At 35.8% G+C, this 10,296-nt stretch overlaps 1 pseudogene across 1 annotated transcript; it reads right to left on the reverse strand.

Annotated features, from left to right (window-relative positions):
- Positions 1-1,288: 1,288 nt before the first annotated feature.
- Positions 1,289-5,575, reverse strand: LOC105532491 (annotated as a pseudogene). The gene is made up of 3 exons (XR_001004984.1): positions 4,857-5,575; positions 2,884-3,051; positions 1,289-2,028 (listed from the first exon to the last, which is right to left on the reverse strand). The product of XR_001004984.1 is annotated as an aldo-keto reductase family 1 member C3 homolog (transcript).
- Between the last annotated feature and the right edge of the window lie 4,721 nt (positions 5,576-10,296).

Consider the following 10,296-nt stretch of genomic DNA (forward strand, 5'->3'; position numbering starts at 1 on the left):
GGAGAGGAGGCCAAGGGAGCTCACCTGGTTGCAGACGGGCTTGTACTTGAGTCCTGGCTTGTTGAGGATCATCTCCAGTTGCCTGCGGTTGAAGTTTGACACCCCGATGGACTTGGCCAAACCTGCATCCTTACACTTCTCCATGGCCTGAGGAGAAAGGGGTTGTGAGGAATTATTTGTGCAGTTGGCTTATCACGATAAATGCAAGACAGAAGTGTGAGAACAACAACTTTCAAAATATGACAATGAAAATAGCTAGCAGTGATTGTCAAGAAGAGAAAAATGCAAATAGCAAATAGGGGAAGAAGATAGCGGCAGCAAGAGTAAGAATTTCTATCTCTTCCTTAGGAAACTGGATAGACTAATGCACAGGCAAGGAAAGAGATTCCTGTTCTCCTTTCCCCCAAGTCTTGTGCCCCACTCTCTAAACATTCCTCTCATGTGTTTTTCCCTTCATCTCACCAAAACTACTCGTGTAGTTTCTGAATTTCTAGATCTAATGGTGCATATTCCATTCACTCCTATTGAATCTGGGAAACAGACTTTCTCTTTTTGTCTTCCTTCTCTGTGTCCTCTCCGCCAAGCACTCACCTCCCAAGTGGTACAGAGATCCACTATGTCAAATATTAGTTTTCCATTTTCATCTGTTGGTGCAAGTTCCTCACCTGGCTGAAATAGAAGCAGTCATTTTAATGATGTCACAGATTAATTTCCCCACCCATAGCTGTGATCCCAGGTACCTTTAAGGACACTCATCCTCCATGAGACAGGTGGTACAATGCTCCAGAAAGTGATGGGTGCTATGTGTTTTACATATGAAGGTGTAAGGAATGTATTCAGGAGACAAGCTTCCTCTAATCTCTTACAATTGTTATATGTATGGAAAAGGACCATTTTCTAGGTCTTAATCGAGTTTCATAGTTGACTTATGTCACTTTATTCTGCCCTTATAATTTCCTCTGTTGAAGTACCTCTCTTTGATTTGGAAATACCTTGATATCCTAAAATAGTGGATAGTACTCTTGTACCTGGTGGGATTATCAGACCAACTGAAGATTTGATAGTGTATGGGCATGACTGTGAATCACACACGGTCAGCAGAAGTTGGGAGACCCAGAGGAGATCTCTTAGGGTGATGACCATGAGCCTTGAACCACTCCAAAGCCATAATCACCACCAATGAAAAAGTTTGGGTCAACCATAATAAAAGTGTTGGAGTTTAGAGATAAGAATAGACAAATGATACATTTTTGTAGACTATCATATCCTTAAATGTAGCCATGTCTTTGACTTCCCGTAACTCAGTAAACTCTTTTGCATTAACTAGCCTGAGTAGTTTCCTGTAACTTTAAATCAAAAGTTATACACTACACAGTAATTCATGGCTAAATACAGCTTCAAACTCTATTGTGAAAGAAGAAGTGGCAGAATAATAAAGCTTTGCAAGTCCACATTAAGGGTTTCTAATTTAAGAACCATGTATAGTGGCTTCTGCCAGATCTGCTTCAGCTTGAAATGGGGAGAGATGGTGGAAACTCATTGTGTATCACATGTGCAGCAGTTTTGTTGGGCATCACAACACGTGAAACTCTGTGTCTGTGAACATCCCAAGAGATGGACTCAAAAGCCATAACTAAGACAGTGCCTTGAAAAAGACTATTGTAATTTCCTCAAGTTTTCAAAGAAGAGGCTTTGAGGTTGCTGTTCTCTCTTCTCTTGTAGGTGTGCATTAGAGAAGTAGGATTCAAAATTTACTCAAAAGAAAGGAAATTAGGTGTTATACTTACAGTTCTTCTTCCATGTAATAATCCCTACATTCTCCTAAGAAAAAGCTCTGTTCAATTTCCCATATAAACAATGTTTATAATGACAGCAGAAGTGCAATTTTATGCTCATACTCAAACTGTATACCTTTAGAGACATTGGAGAATGGATGAGATAGAGGTCAACATAGTCCAGTTGAGCTTTTTTCAGCGAGTTTTCCAAGGCTGGTCGGACCAACTCTGGTCGATGAAAAGTGGACCAAAGCTGCAGAGGTTAAAGAATGGAGGTGATTTTGAATGAATATTGAACAAATCTTATTAGTTTCTGTCATCTAATATTTAGACATTTTCCTACTGCTTCAAAATTTATGACCACTGGCAAACATATTCTCTTCCTTCTCATGATTCCTTTGGCTCTGACCTATCCTTATGAACTTTATTATATGCTGGATGTATAGTTTGTACATCTACTGAATAATAGGAGTAAATTCTTAAAATGTAAAAGTTAGTATCAAGTAACAACCATGCTGTTACCTGAATTATCTTCGGTAGAGTTTACAATTCATTTTAACAGTCTAATTCTTCTATCCATTCAACCCAATGCTTAAGAATAGCTATTTATGTTGCTTAGAAACTAAAGCAACCTAAAAGGGGGATAAAACAAGTTTCGAACATGTTCACTATGCTGGACACAATTTAGGACATTTTAAGAATCTATTATTTAATACTCCCACAGCATTCTTATATTGCTTTCTATCTCACTGATAAAGATAGCAGTTGAGAGAATAATAAGAAATCTTAGAAAATTACCCAGGGGATAAGAAAAACCATAGCATGATTATCATTCTCTGTGATTCTATACTGCATGTCAAATCACACTGATGGCAACTGGAGCTCAAAAAAGTAAAGGGACTTTCAGATCATAAATTGGAACGCAGTCAAAATGAAAAGTGATCATCATTTCCTGAGTTTGATTTCAGTTTTAATATGTGAATGTGTGTGAATACATTTGAACCCAGAAGCAAAAGTCACCCACAACTACTGATCCAGTCATAGAATTATCATCTTCACACAATCACATTAAATACATGTGCACACAAGCTCATCATAGGCACAGTACCTTTGAAGTGTAGAATATGTCTTCTCTCTTCACACTGCCATCTGCAATCTTGCTTCGGATGGCCAGTCCAACCTGCTCCTCATTATTGTACAAATGAGCAGAATCTATATGGCGGAACCCAGCTTCTATTGCTAATTTTGTGACCTCCAAAGCTTTACTTCTGGGAACCTGGAGAAGCAACCAAAGGTAGTATCTGGTGATCAGTGTGGCTGAGAGGTAGTTCAGGCACAAGCATTGCCTTTTACAAGAATCAGCTTTTCCTCCTGTCTGTATGTTGGGTGAAAATCCCATCTAAGTTTGCCTGGGTCTTTCCTGGCTAGTAATAAAGGTTGAGCGTCCCAGAAACACCTTCAGTCCCAGGAAATCTCTGGTTGATCACTATTATGGAGGTACCAAACAACACCCTCAGATTCAGTGATTTGTTGGAAAAGTTAACAGAATTCAAATAGTCCTAATTATTTTTAAATATAGTGATATTATACATGGTAAAAATCACACAGAGTATGGAAGGGAAACAGTTCCAGCTCATATGAGTTCTCTCCCAGTGATATTACACAGAACGTTCACTTAGACTTCCTCCAACATCATATTTGGGAAATGCTGTCTACAAGAGATGTTATTTGGTGTCTCAGTTCTTGAGATTTTGACTGGGTGCTAGTTACACCGACCCAACTAGGGTTCACATGGGAAATCTGTGAATAGTAGTCTATTATGTTAAGTCTTTTCTGCACAGCCATTCTGGCTACACAACAGAACTGAACACTAGGAGTAAAGATGTATACTCTGAGGATATCGGTTTATACATTAAAAATTCACTGAAATCTGTAAGAATTTAGTAAGGTACCTTTCTGCCATAAAAAAAAGGCTATTTCTTTCAGGAAAGATAGAATTCCAGTGAAATTTAAAATTACTGACTTATTGACCAAATTTGGATAAAGATTTGAAGGGTATTTTTTAATGACAAAAATATAAACTGTTTTCCATTTTTATATGTATTTAAGAAGCTTTCTTTTTTCATTGAAATTACAAGGAACTAGATACTAACTCAAAGGTTTACCAAGGCTGCCGCTTCAGTGGTGTCCTTATTTTCACTTCCAGACCATGCCAATTTATATTAAAAATTAAACCATTTTTGTCAATGGTCTAGAAAATGTATCCTTGTAGATCATCACAACTTATCGATAAAGTGAGACTCAAATTTTGATAATTAGTCCCTTTTCACACACTTGGTAGCCTGAGGACAGTCTTGGGATACAAGTTTTCTTCCAGTAGCTCTATCTCGAGAATTAGGTATCCATTTTGTTCATTTTTGTGTCATAAGACTGCTCCTATCACTTTGATACAAATATGATGCATACAAAAAAGGACTAAGAATTTAGACTTTCCTTTGTTAGGTTCTAAATTTTACTTAAAATGAGGTTGTATTTTTTCTTTCAGGAAGTTTTTTTTTTTTTAAGTGAAAGCAGTACAGTGGAAACTCTAGTCCAGGTCCAGTAATACTGGGTGGTGCTCACTAACGCCCATCGGAATAATGATACTCTGCCAACAGTTTTGTAAACACTATATCCAGTAATTTTTACTATAAATATTTCTCCGGATCGTATGTTCTTGGAAGAAGGAAAGATTTCTTCAGTTATAAAAACAGAGAAATCACTCCTATTGCAATTAATTTCCACCAGAGGGAGCTGACGGACACTGTTCTTCGATGCTGAGTTTGACATATTCTGCCAAGCTGGGAAGTAGACACGAACAGAAGAAACAGTGCACAAACTAAAAATAAGCAGTACGTGACCATAGGAACGGACCTCAGTGCTGAACAAGGATTGACTACTTGTTTTCTTCTAGCCTAGGAAACCTAGACCTGTGAGTCATTCAGAGTAAGGCAGAAACATGAACCTTACAACCCAAGATGGGTTTCATATCTACTAGGTTTATTCTTTTGAAATCTCAAAACTAAAAGAAATTATTCTTACCTCTGGAGGTGCATAGGTGCCAAATCCCAATACAGGCATGAAGTGGCCATCATTTAGCTTCACACGCTGGTGTTTGGAATCCATTTCCTGTCACTTGTCTGACTAGCAAATGTTTGCTGCTTCTTCCCCTCAGAGATTACAAAAGCAATGGGCAGGAAATGGCCCCCTGCAAACGGACTAATGGTTAACCAATGACATGTAGGAGGAGGTACATAGGCAGTCTTACATGGTCTGTGGAGAAAATTTCATCCAGTTTACTTGTTTCTTATCAAAGATAATTCCTAAGTAAATTATTATAATATATGGTTATAAACATTAATTTTTATCTGAAGTATTTTCTATTTGAAATCTCTATATTACTTAAATTATTAAAAAATATTTATAGAACAAATAGCAACCATGTGTTAGACTATAAACACATAGTTTATAGTCTTTTTTGTTTATGCCATGATAATGCCCCTTCTTTATATTGCATCATTTGAAATAATTAACCATCTTACATCTTTCTCTTACATACACATAATTTAAAGGAATGACTAATGAAAATTTTAAAAATTGTTGGCCCTCAATAAAAACTTAAAGTTAAAACTGTAAAAATATTTCCCTTTTTACATTTTCAATCAGAAAATTTATTTTGATTTTTCTTTCTTTGCATTGTAAGAGAAAGATTCATTTCTGATAAAGGTGCAGTCCTGATAAAGCTGTAATCCTGATGAGGGTGCAAATAAAAAAGAAATTCTATGCAGTTTTTCTTGGAGTGTTAATTATTAACAGTTTTTGGAGTTTGGACATCATTTAATATATGCAAGCAGTGCCTTAATAGTATTTGTTCTTCAACCAGGTTTATTAGAGACTATCATGAAGTAACTAGCCAAAAAACTGATAACTATTTTATATAATTTTCCATCTTGTTAAACATTATTTGTAAAGAAAAACTGGAAATTAATTATATATAAATGCATGAATAATTTTCATATGGGATAGTTTTCACTTGTTCCTTCCTTTGGAGGGCAGATTAGAACACGACGAATGTGGTTTGCACAATACATTATCAACATCTTGGAGCTGTCAGAACTTTCAATGCCCTGATTGCTTCTATTTACTTTTCCTCAACCAATAACCAAAAAGTAACTTGAGAAATAGGTAAATTATTATACATTGATACAATATAATATAAAATCATTGAAAGCTTTTCAGCAACATGGTGAATCAAAAGGCATGTCTCATGGACGCATCAAGAAGTAATCTGAAATTGACTAAAATAAACTTATTTATTTATGGGGGGGCTGAGTAGAAATGTAGTTTGATGCCAAGGGCAAGAGACTAGGTGAAGAGACGTGGAATAGTCCATCTAACCCATTGAGGGGAAGCTGGGGTGTGAATTTTTGAAACAGTAAGCTATTCAAAAGCCAGTAGATATTTCGGGAACTAATAAAGGGCACACACAGTCCAGGCAGATACATGTTCAGAAAAGAGCAGACAAGGCCTTAGGGTTTTATGTTGGGCTTATGCTAAGACTAAGAACATACCAAGCATATTAGTTGATAATCATCATGACACAGAACAAATCTATATAGAGTGGGAAAAATGTCTATTTTTTGAAATGCTCAATTAAATAAAATAACAAGGTATACAAAGAAGCTGGAAAACACAATACATTATAAGAAAGAAAACGAATTGACAGAAATTATTCTTGAAGAGCACTGAAATTAGTAGAGAAAGGTTTTTAAACAGCTGTCTTAAATAGGGATAAAATTTCCAATTAAAATATGGAAATAGAACTACAGGAAATTGGGAAAAGCATATATGGAAAAATGAGTATCTCAACAATGATGTAGAAATTATAAAAAATAAACCAAACAAATTTTGGAGCTGAACAATATAACTGAATTGAAAAACTCACTAGAGGATTTCAACAGCAATTTGAGCAGAATGAAGATATAATCTACATGTTTAGGGATAAGATATTTTACATCCTTGAGTCTAAGGCAAAAAAAAAAAAAAAAATGAATAAAGAGATGTGAACAGACCCTAAAGGGCTTGTAGGACACCATTAAGCCAAGTAGTATACACAGCATTGGATTCTGAGAAGGAGAAGCATGAGCCTATGGGAGTGGAGAGATTATGTGGTGAAAACAATCATCAAAAAGTTCTCAAATTGGCAGCAGACATGAATTTAAATATGTGAACAACTTAAAGAATTGGAGTTCAGATAAAGACCTAGGCCCACATCCATTAAAATCAAACTCTAAAAGCTAACAGCAAATAGACTATCTTAAAAGCAGCAGGAGAAACAAAACTGTGTATTATGTACAGAACAATAAATTCTGTTCAAGATGGTCAACGGATTTTTTTATTAGACAATTTGAAGAACATAATAGGTAATACACTTAATGTGGTAAAAATAAAACGGCCAACCAAGAGATCTATATTTGGCAAAAAAAATTTTTTTTTAATTAGAAAGTTATTAAGACAATGTGAGATAAAAGCTATAAGAGTCAATTGCCATTATATTTGCTTTGCAAGAAATGGTAAAGGGACTAATTCAGCTTAAAATAAAATAATTTTAGACAGTAACCTGAAACCATATAGAAGTACGAAGCCCTTTAGTAGAGGTATACATATGGCAAAAGGTGAAAATATGTATTTTTGAAAGTTTGGTTATATTCTACACTTCTTCAAGATTTAAAATACAAATGTGTACAAGTAAGCATAAATCTGTGTTAACATGTACACAATGTATAAATTTGTAATTCATGAAATCAATAATGTGAAGTGGAAACGAAGCTGTGGAACAAATTTTGTATAGGATTGCAGTTAAATTGGCATTGCTTTCAAAGTAGATTGTTATAACTATAGGGTGCTGTATATCTTCCCAAGAGTAACTACAAAGAAAATAACTATAGAAAAAATAGAAGAGCAATTGAGAAAGGAATACAAATATTATTAAAAATCATATACAAAAACATAGTTAATTGAGTATATGAGGATATGAAGGACAAAAAACTAAAGACATAAAAAATGACAAAGTAATTGCAGTCATGTATTACCTAACATTAGAGATATGTTCTGAAAAATACATGTTTAGGCCTGTGGACACATTGACGTTAGCCCATTTAACCAGATTTTGGAATTCTAGTCTCCAGAACTTCAAGAAAATCAATTTGTGGTGTTTCAAGCCATAATGTTTGTGGTAATTCATTACAGCAGGAACAGAAAACCAACTTGGATGTAATTTCAGCAATTCTCATTCTCTCTCTCCTGCATCACCAATTTTTTTTTATCTCTGCTAAGTTCTTCCTAAGAGCACACATGCATGCTGTTTTTGCTGTCATCACAAAAATAACCCCATTTTACTCCATTTTTTCTTGGGTAGTTGCTCAATTGCCTGGTCCCCTTTACAGCCAATTATTTGAACATGTTCTACACTATGTATCTAATTACTCTCATCCTACACTTTGTTGAATGTTCTGACTCTTGCCTCCATCGTGCTATCAAAACATTCTTGACTTTGGAAAGGTCAATAGTCAGTCCCAATGGTCAATGTTGAGACTCCATCTTACTTGTCCTATGAATAGCATTTGACTCTTTTCTTCTTAAAACAATGTCGTCATCTGACTTCTAGGACAGAACAGTCTTTCACTTTCTCTTGTAATTTCATCACCACTCATCAGTCTTCTTTCCTCATACATGCATTCCATCGCCATGCAGGGGCCTGGGAAATGTGAAATTTGAAATTGGGAAATTGCCCAACCCAGTATAACAATGCTAGCATGTGATCACTTCCCTGTGGTCCTGAGACTAGGCTGACCCAACCAGCTGACACCAATATAGCTGATACCAACACAGAAGTGCTGAAAGGTGGAGCCCCTCCTTCTATCTCCATGAAGAAGCAGCATTACCACATCACACTACAGAAGAGCCACAAAGCTATCTGTATTGAACTGGGTGAAGAGGTTCAGCCCCAATATCACTTCCTTAGAGAGCTATGGGACAGTAGTTTCTTTTTATGGCTCTCATCTACACTGTGGCCTGGAGATAGACAGCAATGTGCATCTGAACTGAGAGTCACAAGGCCCAAGACAGGGGTGTATTAGGGAAACAGATTGTGTTACTGACTACCCAGGTTGTTGATCCAGTGCAGTTTCCTAACCCCCACAGAGACCTTCATGCTTTACAACAGAAGTTTCTCTAGTCACCTTTCTTTGGGCTGGTGCCTGTGCTCATCACTGGGGTATTTGCAGGCAATTAAGCTACTCCAGCTCTACCCAGCTATGTCTCTGTCACACACTGAACAGGATGCTCAGGGCACTGATCATTCCACTGTCCATCCCGTCACTTGAAACACAGAAAGCCCCACACAGTAAACAAAGATCAAGTATATACCCATCTGCTTTGGCACAGCTGGCTCTTACCCAAAAGTACCATCTACTGGCCTGTGAATTGAACTGTGCAACTCAATGTAAAACCTACCAACAGAAGTGCCATAAGGCTATCAAAATAAAGCCAAAATACAGTACTCATGATACTCTACAATCATACCCTCAAGGGCGGAGGTATAAAGCAAAAATAGAGAAAAGAATTCCATTGGAATGAATGTAAATTCAAAGCCAAGAACTCAGCTTCTCCAAATGAGAAAAAAATCCAGTACAAGAATTCTTGCACCATAAAAAATCTGAATGTATGTTACCATCAAAAAATTACACTAAGTCTCCAGCAATGGACTCTAATCAAAATAAAACTGAGAAATGTCAGTTGTAGAATTCAAAGTATGGATTATAAGAAAGCTCAATAAGATCCATGAGAAGGTCAAAAACAAACACAAAGAAACTACAAAAGCACTCAAGGGAAGAAAAAAGAGATACCTATTTTGGGAAAAAATCAAAAATTTGAAAACAAAAAATTCACTGAAGGAATTTTAAAATACAGTTTAAAACTTTGAGAGTAGACTAGACCAGCAGAAGAAAGTATTTCATATCTTGAAGACTAGTTTTTCAAATTAATCCAGTCAGAAATTTTAAAAAGAAAATAATTGTTATAAATGAACAAAGCCTTTGAGACATATGAGATTATATAAAGCCACCAAATCTGCAACTATTAAGCATTTCTAAGGAAGATGAATAGAAGTAAGAAGTTTGAAAAACATAGTAGAATAAATAATGCAGAAATATTTTCTTTATCCTGATAGACATTTAGAAATTGAGATTCAAAAATTCAGAGAATACCTGAAAGATACCATGCAAAATGTATGTCAACAAGGCATATAGTCACCAGACCACCCAAGGTCAATAAGAAAGAACAAATTTTAAAAGCAGCTACACAGAAGCACAAATCACCTCTAAAGAAAATCCTGTACTAAACAGATTTAACAGCAGAAAACCTAAAAGTCAGAAGATGTTGGGGGCCTATTTTTAGCCTTTTTAAAGGAAAGAAAATGGAG

Source organism: Mandrillus leucophaeus, unplaced genomic scaffold (genome assembly GCF_000951045.1).
Source record: "Mandrillus leucophaeus isolate KB7577 unplaced genomic scaffold, Mleu.le_1.0 Scaffold961, whole genome shotgun sequence".
Lineage (NCBI taxonomy): Eukaryota > Metazoa > Chordata > Mammalia > Primates > Cercopithecidae > Mandrillus > Mandrillus leucophaeus.